Source organism: Jaculus jaculus, chromosome 21 (assembly GCF_020740685.1).
Source record: "Jaculus jaculus isolate mJacJac1 chromosome 21, mJacJac1.mat.Y.cur, whole genome shotgun sequence".
NCBI classification, from domain to species: Eukaryota; Metazoa; Chordata; class Mammalia; order Rodentia; family Dipodidae; genus Jaculus; species Jaculus jaculus.
Window position 1 is genome coordinate 9,581,502 of NC_059122.1, and position 13,403 is coordinate 9,594,904.

The 13,403-nt window shown below is 46.7% G+C and overlaps 1 protein-coding gene across 2 annotated transcripts in view; it reads left to right on the forward strand.

The window, feature by feature from the left end:
* Positions 1 to 13,403, forward strand: part of Dab1 (DAB adaptor protein 1) — a 1,267,233-nt gene that overhangs the window by 369,961 nt on the left and 883,869 nt on the right. The window lies entirely within an intron of this gene.

Below are 13,403 nucleotides of genomic sequence, written 5' to 3' on the forward strand. Positions count from 1 at the left end.
GACTCACCCTGGGTGTCAAGGAAAACCTCTGAGCTTCTGGGGCGGGGGTGGGGGGGATGGGGAACACTTGGAGATGTCACCGAGAATGCTGATGCCAGACACAGTGAGCGTTGCGTTTGGAATCGCAGTGGCGGCTCACAGGTGAAAACGGGACCATGACCCAGGAAGGAACCCTCTTTCTAACCCCTTTCCATGGTCTGACACGCATTCCCCGGGGCTTTTGCTAATATCCCCTGCCAGGTTTGGAATAGCCTTCCTTTGTCCTGCGTGGTTTCTGACATACCTTCTCCATGATCTCAACAAGTCTCCTTCCCCCAGCAGTGAGGTCTAGCTAGAAACCGTTCTTAGATCCCTCAGATGGCCTGCAATAGGAATCTGTTACCTGAGGCGATTGGAAAGTACTGATGAGTTAGTCTCTGAAATATTTTGTTTTTCTATCCTGGGCATGGAAGGAGGTTGCAATTTTATCTCCTTAGTAATTGTCTAAAATATCATTCCTCCTTTTTATTTATTTATTTTTTTTTAAGTTTTTTGGAAGAAAGGTCATACTTTCACCCAGGCTGACCTGAAATTCACCATGTTTTTCCAGACTGGCCTTAAAGTCACACAGCAATCCTTCTACGTCAGCCTCCCAAGTGCTGGGATTAAAGGCGTGTGCCACCACGCCCGGCTGAACATCATTCTTAAACAGAAGTTTGTTTTTCTTTTTGTTTTTTAACCACTTGTGTCTTTAGACAATGATATCATGGATTCATTAAACATAGTTCTCTGATTAATAAATACCTGTTAGTTGCCCATTAGATACAAAAAGTAAGCCACATGTGGAGAGAGAGGGTATCCTTATCCATACCCCTTATTTATTATTTTTTTAAAATTTTTTTTCTTAAGGAGCTACAAAAACCAAGTAAGACCTTTAAGCTAGAAGCTGGGGAATATGAACAACATGAGGGCAGGAGACAGTAGATGGATATGGAATGATACTCGTGTGTTCAAGATCCAGTGTGTCCCATTCACTTGTGCAATCAATTTGTTAATAATTATAATTTAAAAAAAAAAAAGCCAACCGTGAAAACAAGACACCCGAAGCTCTCTTTTCTTTGTCTTTTCTTTGTGGCTGGAGTGGTGTGTGTAGGAAATAGGCCCTGTGACTGGACAGCGAGCAGGTGATGTTGGGGAGTAAATACAGGCAAAGTGAACTCCCCCCCCCCCACCGCCACCTCAACATCCATTTGGAACCCAGCAGAGAAAAAACAACTCTTAGACTAATGTCCTGCGGTCGAGCTGGACGTGTCCTTTCTTGGGAAAGCTCCTGTGAAAGGAGAAAGGTTTTGAAAGCAAGCTCCCCTGCGCTTGCCCCCACTCCGACTTCCAGCCCCCCACCAGCCTGAGCAGCCTTTTGGGGCTCCGAAGGCTTTGTCTGTCCTCAGTAGCACGAGGATCTCACCCTCTTTTAAAAAGCTCTTCGGCTTTTCTTTGCTTTTCTTTTTCTTTTTTTTCAAAGAACACTCTTGGAGCTTTAAAAATCCCACCACAGCTCCCCTGAATTTCTGTGTGGAAGGGATTAATCGAGTCTGTCAAACACTGAGTTGTAAAATCTTTAATATTTCTAACAGGTTTAAAGCCAGCATATTTATCACACGCACCATGGAGAATTGTCTTTCTTTTTATAAAATAAAATAAAATAAAATAAAATAAAATAAAATAAAAAGTAATTAAACGTTCACTGTGGAATAGTGGGGTGGTGAGCCCAGTGGGCGAAAAGGCTCACGTGTGATGCTCAAATGGAGATTCTGGTCCAGCCCTGCCCCGACATCGCCAGGCTAGAGGCGGCCTGTCATTTCCCACATGTGACTATACAGATGTATTGTTTGCTGGAATTCAAGAGCTTGGGTGCTCAAAGAGAAGGGGACCAGAAGCAAGGGGCTATTTTTGGCTGAGTGCTTGCGCTGCCTGAGGTATTGTGTCTGGGTACCTTAAGTGGGTCGCCACATTTTAATTTTCAATATAATCCTTTGTCGTGGGCCCTGTCATAGCTGATGTAATAGGCAAGAGAACTAACATTCCGACAGAGGGAAGCAAGTTTCTCAAGAACGCACAAAGATTCCGCTGCAAAGCTGGGATTTGACCTTGAATTTATTTATTTTTTTTGAATTTTTTTAAAAAGCTACCCTCTTTCTTTTTAAAAATATTTATTTATTATTTAAGAGACAGGCAGAGAGAGAGAGGGAAGGAGAGAATGGGCACACCAGGGCCTCCAGTCACTGCCAACCAACTCCAGACACATGCGCCACCTTGTGCATCGGGCTTATGTGGGTCCTGGGGAATTGAACCTGGGTCCTTAGGCTTCGCAGGCAAACGCCTTCACCGCTAAGCCCTTCCCTCCAGCCCATTGACTTTGAATTTGTGTAATTCTTTCCCTCTACCCATGTGGCAAAGGTTTCACACAGGTAGGAATGCACTCAAATGTTGTCAAAGGTACTGTGATGGTTACTTATGAAGGCTCCTGGAAGTTTATACGTCGCTATTTAAAGACAGAGAGACAGTATGGGCACCTGGATGTAATTCTGTGGGTCTGAGGTACTTAATCTAGTAGAGTTATCCATATCTCCTATAGCAAGGAGAGGAGGGATTGTATTACTATTTTATTTCGTTATTTGTAAAGTGCCTTTGTAAGCTGCTCAGCCACTCCCAGTATGGTTAGCCCTTTTTCTGTTTGACGGATGGGGAAAGCAAGGTGTCATCCAACTAAAGCAATTTCATGGGCGCTCAAGCTCTGTTCGGCTCCTTCTAACGTGTTTAAAACCTTTCGCTTAATTGTGTTTAAGAACTCAACAAGCAAAATCTTTTTTTTTTTTTTTAAATTTTGAAATTGTACTGATTGATACAAAATGTGCGGTTTCCAGAACGTTTTAATAGACATCAAAGGGTACTGGGTTGAAATTTAATATGTTGGCTTAAAGATTTTTACAAACACTATTCATTTAAAATACATAAAGGTGTCATCTGGTATTTTGTAAGTATGCATGCACGATCATTTTCAGCTTTATTGAAGTATGTTGGCAAATAAAATAATGTTTCAAAGCTTGAAGAAACCTCAGAGACCCATGACTCATGCTGAGGGTGTTTTGACAGCTGTACTCAGTCACTTAAGGTGGCGGTGGACCAGCCCACTGGGCATCCTGTGGTCACGGGAAAGCTGGCTTCCTTCAGGTGGGGACTGGCGTGACCAAACTAGAAAAGTGTTTCCAGAAAGCAGGAGAGGATGTTACTAGCAGGACAAAGGTTGAAAGCAAGTGATCTTAAAACTGGGAGAGGGCTGGAGAGACGGCTCGGTGGTTAAGGCACTTGTCTGTGAAGCCTAAGGACCCAGGTTTGCTGCTCCAGGACCCACGTTAGCCAGACGCACAAGGTGGCGCAAGTGTCTGGAGTTCGTTTGCAGTGGCTGGAGGCCCCAGTGCGCCCTTTCTCTCTCTCTCAAATAAATAAATAAATAAATAAAAACAAATATTTTTGTGTATTATTTATTTATTTATATATTTGAGAGCAACAGAGAAAGAGGCAGAGAGAGAGAGAGAGAGAGGATGGGTGCTGGGATTAAAGGCGTGCGCCACCACGCCCGGCCTGCTCACGTTCTTTATACCGTCACTGCAACGTGAGCAGGAGCCGACCTTGGCCTGGGTTTTCCCTCGTGTGCATGTGCCCCACCTTGTGGAATGCTCTTGTTCTGGGGTGAAGGTCTTGCACGCAGCAGAGAGCAGAGGTGGTACGTGGTCTCCAAATGGAGGGGCACAACTGAAGTGCTGACCTTTGGAACCCAAAGCTGGTGACTCCACCAGTGTTGGTGAGGTCACATCCCAGGTCACGTACGCTGGACCCTCAGCTGGACACGGGCCCGTCCGAGCACCGCGGTCCTCCGTGGAAGACACGCTCGTCCGCAGCAGGCCAGCAGCTCAGTCAAAAATGTATCAGCCAGGCTGGAGGGATGGCTTAGTGGTTAAGGTGTTTGCCTACAAAGCCAAACGACCTAGGTTTGATTCCCCAGGACCCATGTTAGTTTGGTTTTGAATGAATTGGACACGTACAGCCTCCCTTACCCCACAACCCTTCTCAACCTGAGATCTGGCATAAACAACTTTTGCTATTATACTTACAGCAGTAAAGTGGAGAAAGCAGTCTTACTTATTATAAAGGGGCTGTAAATGTAGCTTAGTGATGCAGTCAGAAGACTAGTGATGAAGATGTAGTCTTGGGCTGGAGAGACAGCTCAGTGGTGAAGGCGCTCACCTGTGAAGCCTAAGGACCAAGGTTCGACTCTCCAGATCCCATGTAAGCCAGATGCACAAAGGTGAGGCAAGTGCAAGGTCGCAAGTGCCCACTAGGTGGCGCAAGCGTCTGGAGTTCAATTTTAATGGCTGCTGTGCCTAATCTTCTCTCCCTCTCTCTCTAACAATTCTTTTAAATGTAGTTTTCTTCTTATTTATTACCTAAAACTTAGTTCCTGTTTATACAGATGCATGGTCATCAAAATGCCATGTCACAAGGTCCTTTTAGAACACACAGTCTTGAAGAATGAATGGATGTCCTACTGAGAATTTAATTTAATTATTTAATTTAAGGTATTTTAAATGATGATAACTCTTTCTTTTTGTTTTGTTTTGTTCTTTTGGTTTTTCAAGGTAGGGTCTCGCTCTAGCTCAGGTTGACCTGGAATTCACTCTGTAGTCTCAGGGTGGCCTCAAACTCACGGCGATCCTCCTACCTCTGCCTCTAGAGTGCGCCACCATGCCCAGCAAATGATGATAACTCTGAAGATTCCTGTTCTAGAGTTGTATTCTACATAGAGGGAGAATGGAGTACATTTTTCTCTGCGTGTGTGTGTGTGTGTGTGTGTGTGTGTGTGTGTGTGTGTGATATGCATGCATATTCATTTTGGGTTACGTGGGGTGGGGGAGTGCATGTGTATGTCAGCAAGAGTTTGACGTCAGGAGTCTTTCTCCATCTCTGTCTACGTTTTTTACTGAAATGGCGTCTCTCACTGATTTGGCCAGGGAGCCAGCCAGCTTGACCATCTCTGCAGACCCAATCACAGCGACTCCTGAGCAAACCAATTTATTTCCACAAAATCTCTTGCTATTTTAAGAGGATAGGCAATGTAAGTGTTCAAAAATGAAAAGAAAAGAAAAGAAAAAAAAGAAATAAAAAGGTTTCAGCTGGGTGTGGTGGCACATGCCTTTAATCGTACCACTTGGGGGAGGCGGGTGGGGGGAGGTTCAGTGTGGGCTCGAGGCCAGCATGAGACTTCGTAGTGAGTTCCAGGTCAGCCTGAGCTAGAGCGAGACCCTGCCTTGGAAAACATATGTATATATTTGCTCTGGAGAGATGCCACTTGCTTGGAAAGCCTAATGACCTGGGTTTGATTCCCTGGGACCCACGCAAAGCCAGATGCATAAAGTGGTGCATGCATCTGGAGTTTGTTTGCAGTGGCTAGAGGCCCTGGAATGCCCATTCTCTTCTCTGTTTCTCTGCTTACAAGTAAATTCATAAGATATTTTTTAAAGGTGTCACTGACGTTTTGCTCATTTGAATAGTACAGTTATTAAATAAACATGTGTATAAAGGCTCTTTAATGTTTTTAATGACATATGGGTGGAAGGTAGGATCAAGCATTTCAAAGACAGCCATCTTCCAATTTTGTTGCAAACATATGTTCAGGTGTGCTTTCATAGAACTTTAAAAGACTAAAGGCATTGCATTAACATGAGAGATTTTACCTCCAAAACCTGATGAAGAAGATTTTTTTTTTTGTGTGTATATTTTTTCTAAATGTTGTGTTCTCATCAATATGCATAGCTTTTATAAATACAAAAAAAAAAAACCATCAAGATGTTCTTTTTTAAAAAATGAACTAGAAAATGAATAGCTTTGTTGGCCTGACTCAGGTGGGGAAGATTTTTATCCCAAATATCTCAAGGTGTGTTCAAATCATGTCCTGTAACTGTCCAGGCCAGAGTGGGGACCAGAGGGATCAAAAATTCAGAATAAGGTCATGTACAAATAGCAGGTGTTGTTTTTTCTTTCACGTGGGTAAAAGTATACACATCTCAATTTAAATTGCCTTTCAAAACTGAAACAGTTGCTGGGTTCGTGTCTGTAATTCCAGCATTTGGAAAGGTGGAAGTAGGACGCTCAGAAATTCAAAGTCATCCACCACTTCCCAGTGAGTGCCTATCAGCCTGAGCTACACGAGACCCTGTCCCCCCACACCCCAAAAAATAAACCTCTTGACCAGCTCACTGCCTGAAAAACACAAGGGTTTGATGATGGTTGCAAATTTTGGCCTTTCTGTCGACTAGCTACGTGGCTGATTTAAACTCATCGCTGCTTTAAACTTTTATTGATTGATTTCTTGATTTAAGAGAGAGAGAGAGAGAGAGAGAGAGAGAGAGAATGGGCGCACCAGGGCATGCAGCTGCTGCAAACGAAGTCCAGACACACGCACCACCTTGTGCATCCAGCTTACATGGGCTCTGAGGAAGCGAACCTGGGTCCTTGGGCCTCACAGGCAAGCGCCTTAACCATTAAGTCATCTCTCCAGCCCTAAACATTTTTTTTGGAAGATAGAAATGACCCAACTTCTCTGTAGTATAACTGTGGCACTAAATATCACTGTGTTTTTCAATACCGCTGCACATGCATAAAATCACATACATTTTTGTCTCTATATATCACACACAACCACCAGGGGTTGAGCTTTGGATTTAAGACTTCGCATGAGGGCTGGAGAGATGGCTTAGCGGTTAAGCGCTTGCCAGTGAAGCCTAAGGACCCTGGTTCGAGGCTCGGTTCCCCAGGTCCCACGTTAGCCAGATGCACAAGAGGGGCGCACGCGTCTGGAGTTCGTTTGCAGTGGCTGGAAGCCCTGGCTCACCCATTCTCTCTCTCTCCCTCTATCTGTCTTTCTCTCTGTCTGTCGCTCTCAAATAAATAAATAAATAATGAACAAAAAATTAAAAAAAGAAAAAGACCTCGCATGATGCCAACCCTTTCAGGCCCCTTCAAGTTTCTGCCCTTGTTCCCTTCCCCACTCCTTTGGACCCACCACCGGGACTACCTGAACATTTGGCCCAGCGGAGTCAATGGCTGTGACAATGTCTGTGTGGTCTCCCTCCTGGGACGCATCTCCACCTCCTTTCCTTCCCTTCCCTTTTCTTTTCTCTTCTTTTCTTTTTAACAAGTTCAGTTCGGAACCAGGCAACCCAAGCCCACTCTACGTTCAGGTTGCATGTCAACTGGGAGACAGGAAAAACAATGTTTTCTGGATGTTTCTAGGCCAGGTGCACTAAGGCAGGCTTCCTGTGCTAAAAAAAAAAAAAAAAAAAAAAAAAATGCAAGGAGAAAAAGTACACCCACGAAGCCACGACAGCCTTCCCGCCGCATAAGCTTGGCAACCAGAGACATCTCCTTACTTCTACCCAGAACCTGTCTGCGCAGATCACCAGGGGCTGTGTACCAAGGTGTCACATCTGGTGATCCTATTCCCCCGTGGCATCACGCATCTCCCTGCCTCAACCCCCCTCGCCAGCAAGGAAAAAGTTTTGTTTTCTCCTCTGTGGCCTCCCACCACCGCCCCCCCCCCACACCTAGCACATCTGGATTTACACATCTGCCAAGCTGCATGACGATGGCCCAGGGGTTATTTGGACGTGCCCTCCAGATGTGTTATTCACACTGCTTGTACACTCTTGGACAGTGGAGAGGGACGAGTTGCCATCCCTGAATATCCCACCTAAAGGTCTTCCACATCACTGGGCCAGGGCTCGGTCACTTGCAAGAGAAAAGAACGTTGAGAGGAAATCGCTCCTTTGTAACTTAGCCTTTCCGATTCCAGCCCAGTCTCCGATTTATGCCACCAAGAAACCCGCCGCTGATAATGCCGGATGCCTCACAAATTAATGAGGGCTGGACTCAGAGGTGACAACCATCGCCGAGGCTGTGGAGCAGAAAATGCAAGCCTAATACATATGTTTCAGAAACGTCCCTTTGTCTATATGTTTGGGGGAGAAAGTGCTGATGAGGATCAATTTCATATTGACTTTAAATTTTTTTCAATTGACCTAGAGTTCTTTTTATTAAGTAATACACAAGAGAACATTTCATCCCAGGCCTCCTTGATGGCTTGGAGGATTCCCTTCAGAACGGAGCAAGCTGGATAGAATCTGAAACGCATTTCATTCATGTGCTCCTTTATGCGTCCTTGAATAAATACTTATTGGGCAGGTACGGAGCACAACCAGTCTGCCCACAAGGAATCCTGAACTCTAACAAGCTAGACAGACTCATCCATGTGCAGTCCTCCCCTGTGGTGGCTTGATTCAGGGGTCCCCCATAAACTCAGGTGTTCTGAATGCTGGGTCCCCAGCTGATGGAGATTTGGGAATTAGCGCCCCCTGGAGGCGGTGTACTGTTGGGGGCGGGCTTATGGGTGTCATAGCCAGTGTCCCCTTGCCGGTGTTTGGCACACTCTCCTGTTGCTGTTGTCCACCTGATGTTGGCCAGGGGGTGATGTCCACCCTCTGCTCATGCCATCGTTTTCCCTGCCATCGTGGACTTCCCCTCGAGTCTGCAAGCCAAAATAAACCTTTTTTTTTTTTTAATCCCCACAAGCTGCTCTTGGTTGGGTGATTTCTACCAGCAATGTGAACCTGACTGCAACATACCCAGGTGGTGCCTTTCCTTAGTGGGTTGCACAGAGGGTTAGCAAGCCTTGGGGAGGGGCACACAGGAGGGATAAATGACCCAATGAGTCGATGAACAGGAATGAATGATACAGCCCACGAGCTGAGTTTTGAAGTCAGGTGGCAATCGGCTCAGCTGAAAATAAAGCAATAATAATAATAATTATTATTATTATTGAGGGCATAGAATGTAGCCCAGAAATGAGGGGAGGCAGTAGGTAAAGCCACACATAGCAGAGGCGCACAGAAGGCCTTGGACTCTAGGCAGTCACCCACACAAGTAACCCCGCTCCAGGAAGGGCCATCTCTCTGCACGGCGAACAGTCATCAGGTAGATCACTTCCGGTGGCAGGAAGGAAGACGGGAAGGAAGGAAAGCCTTCTTTGGATGCTCCTCTGACGGAGTTGGGCTGCTACGGGCCAACGCGCCTGCCCTGAGAGCCAGCTGCGAATCCTGCATCCCCGTCGTTCCCTGGAAGTTTCTGGAAGCAAGGAGCCTCCCGCTGGCTGCAAAGGCCTGCCGCTATGTCTTCACTTTTGACTGAGGGCTGGGCAACACGCTGGGAAGTCTTGCTTCTTCAACTGCCTTCCTTTTTTTAAAATATATTTTATTTATTTATTTGTTGTTTTTTATTTTGTTTTGTTTTGACTTTTTTTTTTTGTTGTTGTTGTTGTTTTGAGGTAGGATCTCACTCTAGCTCAGGCTGACGTGGAATTCACTATGTAGTCTCAGGGTGGCCTCGAACTCGTGGCGATCCACCTACCTCTGCCTCCCGAGTGCTGGGATTAAAGACATGCGCCATCACGCCCGGCCCTTTATTTATTTATTAGATAAAGAGAAAGAAAGAGGGAGAGAATGGGCGCGCCGGGGCCTCTAGCCACTGCAGATGAACTCTGGACGCGTGCGCCCCCCTTGTGCAGCTGGCTTATGTGGGTCCTGGAGAATCGAACCGAGATCTTTAGGCTTTGCAGGCAAGAGCCTTCAATGCTAAGCCATCCCTCCAGCCCTTTACACCTTTCTTTCTTTCTTTTTTTTTTTTTTTAAGGTAGGGTCTCACTCTAGCCCAGGCTGACCTGGAATTCACTATGGAGTCTCAGGGTGGCCTCGAACTCACGGCGATCCTCCTACCTCTGCCTCCCGAGTGCTGGGATTAAAGGCGTGCGCCACCACGCCCGGCTACACCTTTCTTGATTAGCATTTCCCACATCGTCTGTTACCCTCTATTCCTGCAAGGATGCCGTTCTATTGGGCTCTGCTCTTCTGTGGGTCCTCAAGCCAGTCTAGGCAAATGGGAGGGAGCACTCATGTTCTGAGAACAGTCTCTGCAGTTGTAGGCTGCTCCCCTCGACTCGACTCCGTGGCTGCGGAGGCCCGGCTGATGGATAGATGCCTCCTTGCTACGATGTTTGATCGGAGCCAGGCGGCAGCTGGGATGCAGTGGTTTCATTCCTCTAACCTGCTGGCATCTTCGCATTTGGTCAATAGCTTGTTAACTGCACAGAGGACAGGTTCTGCCCTTCCTAGCTGCCATCAAGAGTGGTCTCTATGGTAACTGCACCCCATCAGGGAGCGTGCTCATCCTTCAAGGCTCTCCTCTTCCATTTTTTTTCCTCTGGTGGCTCTGGGTAACCCGTAATGGTTAGAGCCCTGCCTCACCCCGGTTGAAAGCTTCCCGGAGGAGCTTAACAAGACACAGGGCTTTCTTCTAGCCTCCTGGCTTGCTCTGTGTTGCGCTGGGACCAGGCCTGCAGGGAGCTGTCACCCCCCCCCCCCTTTATCGCCACCCTTTCTGACAGTCCCCAAATACTGCTCTCAGCCTCTCTCAGAAAGCTTTGGTGTGATTTCTGCAGGTCTCCCTTCTCGTTAATGTCTTGCACAATCGTTTCTGAATTCTGCCACTCTCTGTGTCCTTTTTTTTTTTTTTCTTCCCCCTCTGTCTGCCTTGGTTTCATCTTATCTTATCTCTTCTGAACTGACTCCCTGGCTGCCCAGTCTTCCTATTTACCAAAGAGACCGTGTCAAAGAGACTGGTGTAGGCCGCTCAAATATAACACAGGAAGAAAACCCCATCTGTGTGTGACAAGGCTCTAGGGTGTCGTGACGGTTGATGGCCAACTGTAATCGTGCCAACCAACACAGGAAAAGCTTGTTGCATGCCAGGCACCACGGTGTGCCACTGTATATCATGACAATATCCCTAATAGATGAAACACTCGTTTTTGGCTCCATTGTACAGATGAGAACACTGAGACAAAAGAGGCTGCAAGCGCACGTCCCGGGGTTCCCAGCTACTGAAGGGCCCTGCTCGGACTTAAAACCTGGCTCCAAAATCCACACACACCATCACTCCGCTAAGCCCCGGGCAGTGAGAGGTTCTTAGCACGTGGGCCACCGCCAGTCACAGCCCACTGTCTGCAAGGTGGCAGGCTCGACCCTGAACTCCACCGGCTTTGTGGAGCCGTCACTCTCCCTGCATCCCAGATGCAAGTTCCTTTTCTCCTCAGCAGACATCTGAAGGTGATCGCTAGGCCCTACCAATCTGCCCATGTAAGCACATGAGGATGTCAGGTACCTTCAAGCATCTTGTCGTGCTAAGTTCCATGGCTGCGATGGGAACCAAAAGATAAGGAGACCCTGTTGTTACTCTGTTCAAAAGACAGATGCCACTTTATGCATATGCATAATTCAACTACAGCTATATGTCTATAGACCTGTATATCGTGGTGTGTATCTATTGAGTGAATTATCGATTCATGTTGGTTTTTTGTTTTTCTTTTTAATTATTATTGTTGTTATTATTTGGTTTTTCGAGGTAGGGTCTCACTTTTAGCTCAGGCTGACCTGGAATCCTCTGTGGAGTCTCAGGGTGGCCTCGAACTCACGGTGATCCTTCTACCTCTGCCTCCTGAGTGCTGGGATTAAAGGCATGTGCCACCGTGCCTGGCTATTATGATTTTTTATAATTAGCAACTTTCATGATTATAAACAATATGCCATGGTAATGGCCTCCCTCTCCCCACTTGCCCCTTCACAACTCCAATCTCCTTCATATCCCCTCCTCCTCTCAATCAGTCTCTCTCTTTTTTAAACAATTTTTTGGTTTATTTTTATTTATTTATTTGAGAGTGACAGAGAGAGAAAGAGGCAGAGAGAGAGAATGGGTACGCCAGGGCTTCCAGCCACTGCAAACGAACTTCAAATGTGTGCGCCCCCTTGTGCATCTGGCTAATGTGGGTCCTGGGGAATTGAGCCTCGAACCGGGGTCCTTAGGCTTCACAGGCAAGTGCTTAACCGCTAAGCCATCTCTCCAGCCCTCAATGAATCAGCCTCTCTTTTACTTTGATGTCACCATCTTTTCCTCCTATTATGATGGTCTTGAGTAGGTAGAGTCAGGCGCTGTGAGGTCGTGGGTATCCCGTTTTCCTCGTGACTACCTGTATGATAAAAATCACCTCCTTATCTGGCTTTAAGTACTTTCATGTCTGGCCTCAAGATACATTTGTAAGCTTATCTTCTATTCGTTTTACTCTTATCCAGCTTCCGATCTCATATCCAAGATCGCCTCAAAATGCTCGCTCGTGGGCTGGAGAGATGGCTTAGCGGTTAAGCGCTTGCCTGTGAAGCCCAAGGACCCCGGTTCGAGGCTCGGTTCCCCAGGTCCCACGTTAGCCAGTTGCACAAGGGGGCGCACGCGTCTGGAGTTCGTTTGCAGGGGCTGGAAGCCCTGGCGCGCCCATTCTCTCTCTCTCCCTCTATCTGTCTTTCTCTCTGTGTCTGTCGCTCTCAAATAAATTAAAAAAAAAAAAAAGCTCGCTCGTTAGGTCCCTCTGGGCACCATCCCTGTGCCACGTTGTTGCCCGGCCTTCTTGTCTGCCTCGGGTCACCGCTCTAAAGTGCGTGTGGCGGGGCTGGCCCGTGGGAGGGTAAGGCAGGAAGATCATGAGTCGGGAAGTCAGCCCGAGTGACACGCAGGTGCCCAGTGAGAAGCAAAGGAAGTTTCCTTTTCCAGTTTCCCACCTTCCATCATCCTGGACAATCCTTCCCAAACATTTAGGTGAGGTAAACACTGTGAAACTTCTCAAAACCTTGCCCACACTATTTCCCTATTTTCCTGTAACTTTCTGATGGCACTCCCACAGTTCCAAACAGTCTCCCTGAAGACCAGGGACACTGCCTAGTTTACAGTGTCCATAGCTCTATTTTATTTATTGATTTAAAATTAATTAATTAATTTTTTGTTTTTGCTTTTCGAGATAGGGTCTAACTCTAGTCCAGGCTGACCTGGAATTCACTATATAGTCTCAGGGTGGCCTTGAACTCATGGCGATCCTCCTACCTTTGCCTCCCAAGTGCTGGGATTAAAGGCGTGCTCTACCACGCCCAGCTAATTAATTTACTTTTATTTGAGACACACAAGATTGAAAGAAAGAGAGACAGAGAGGAAATGGGCACGCCAGGGCCCCTAGCCACTGTAAACAAACTCCAGACACACGCACCACCTTGTGCATCTGTCTTACGTGGGACTTGGAGAATTGAACCTGGGTCCTCAGGCTTTGTAGGCCAGTGCCTTAACCACTAAGCCATCCCTCCAGCCCTGTAGTTCTATTTCAGTTGGTATAGGCTGGCATGACATCATACCAAATCTTGTAGTTGATGCCTTACCGCCTA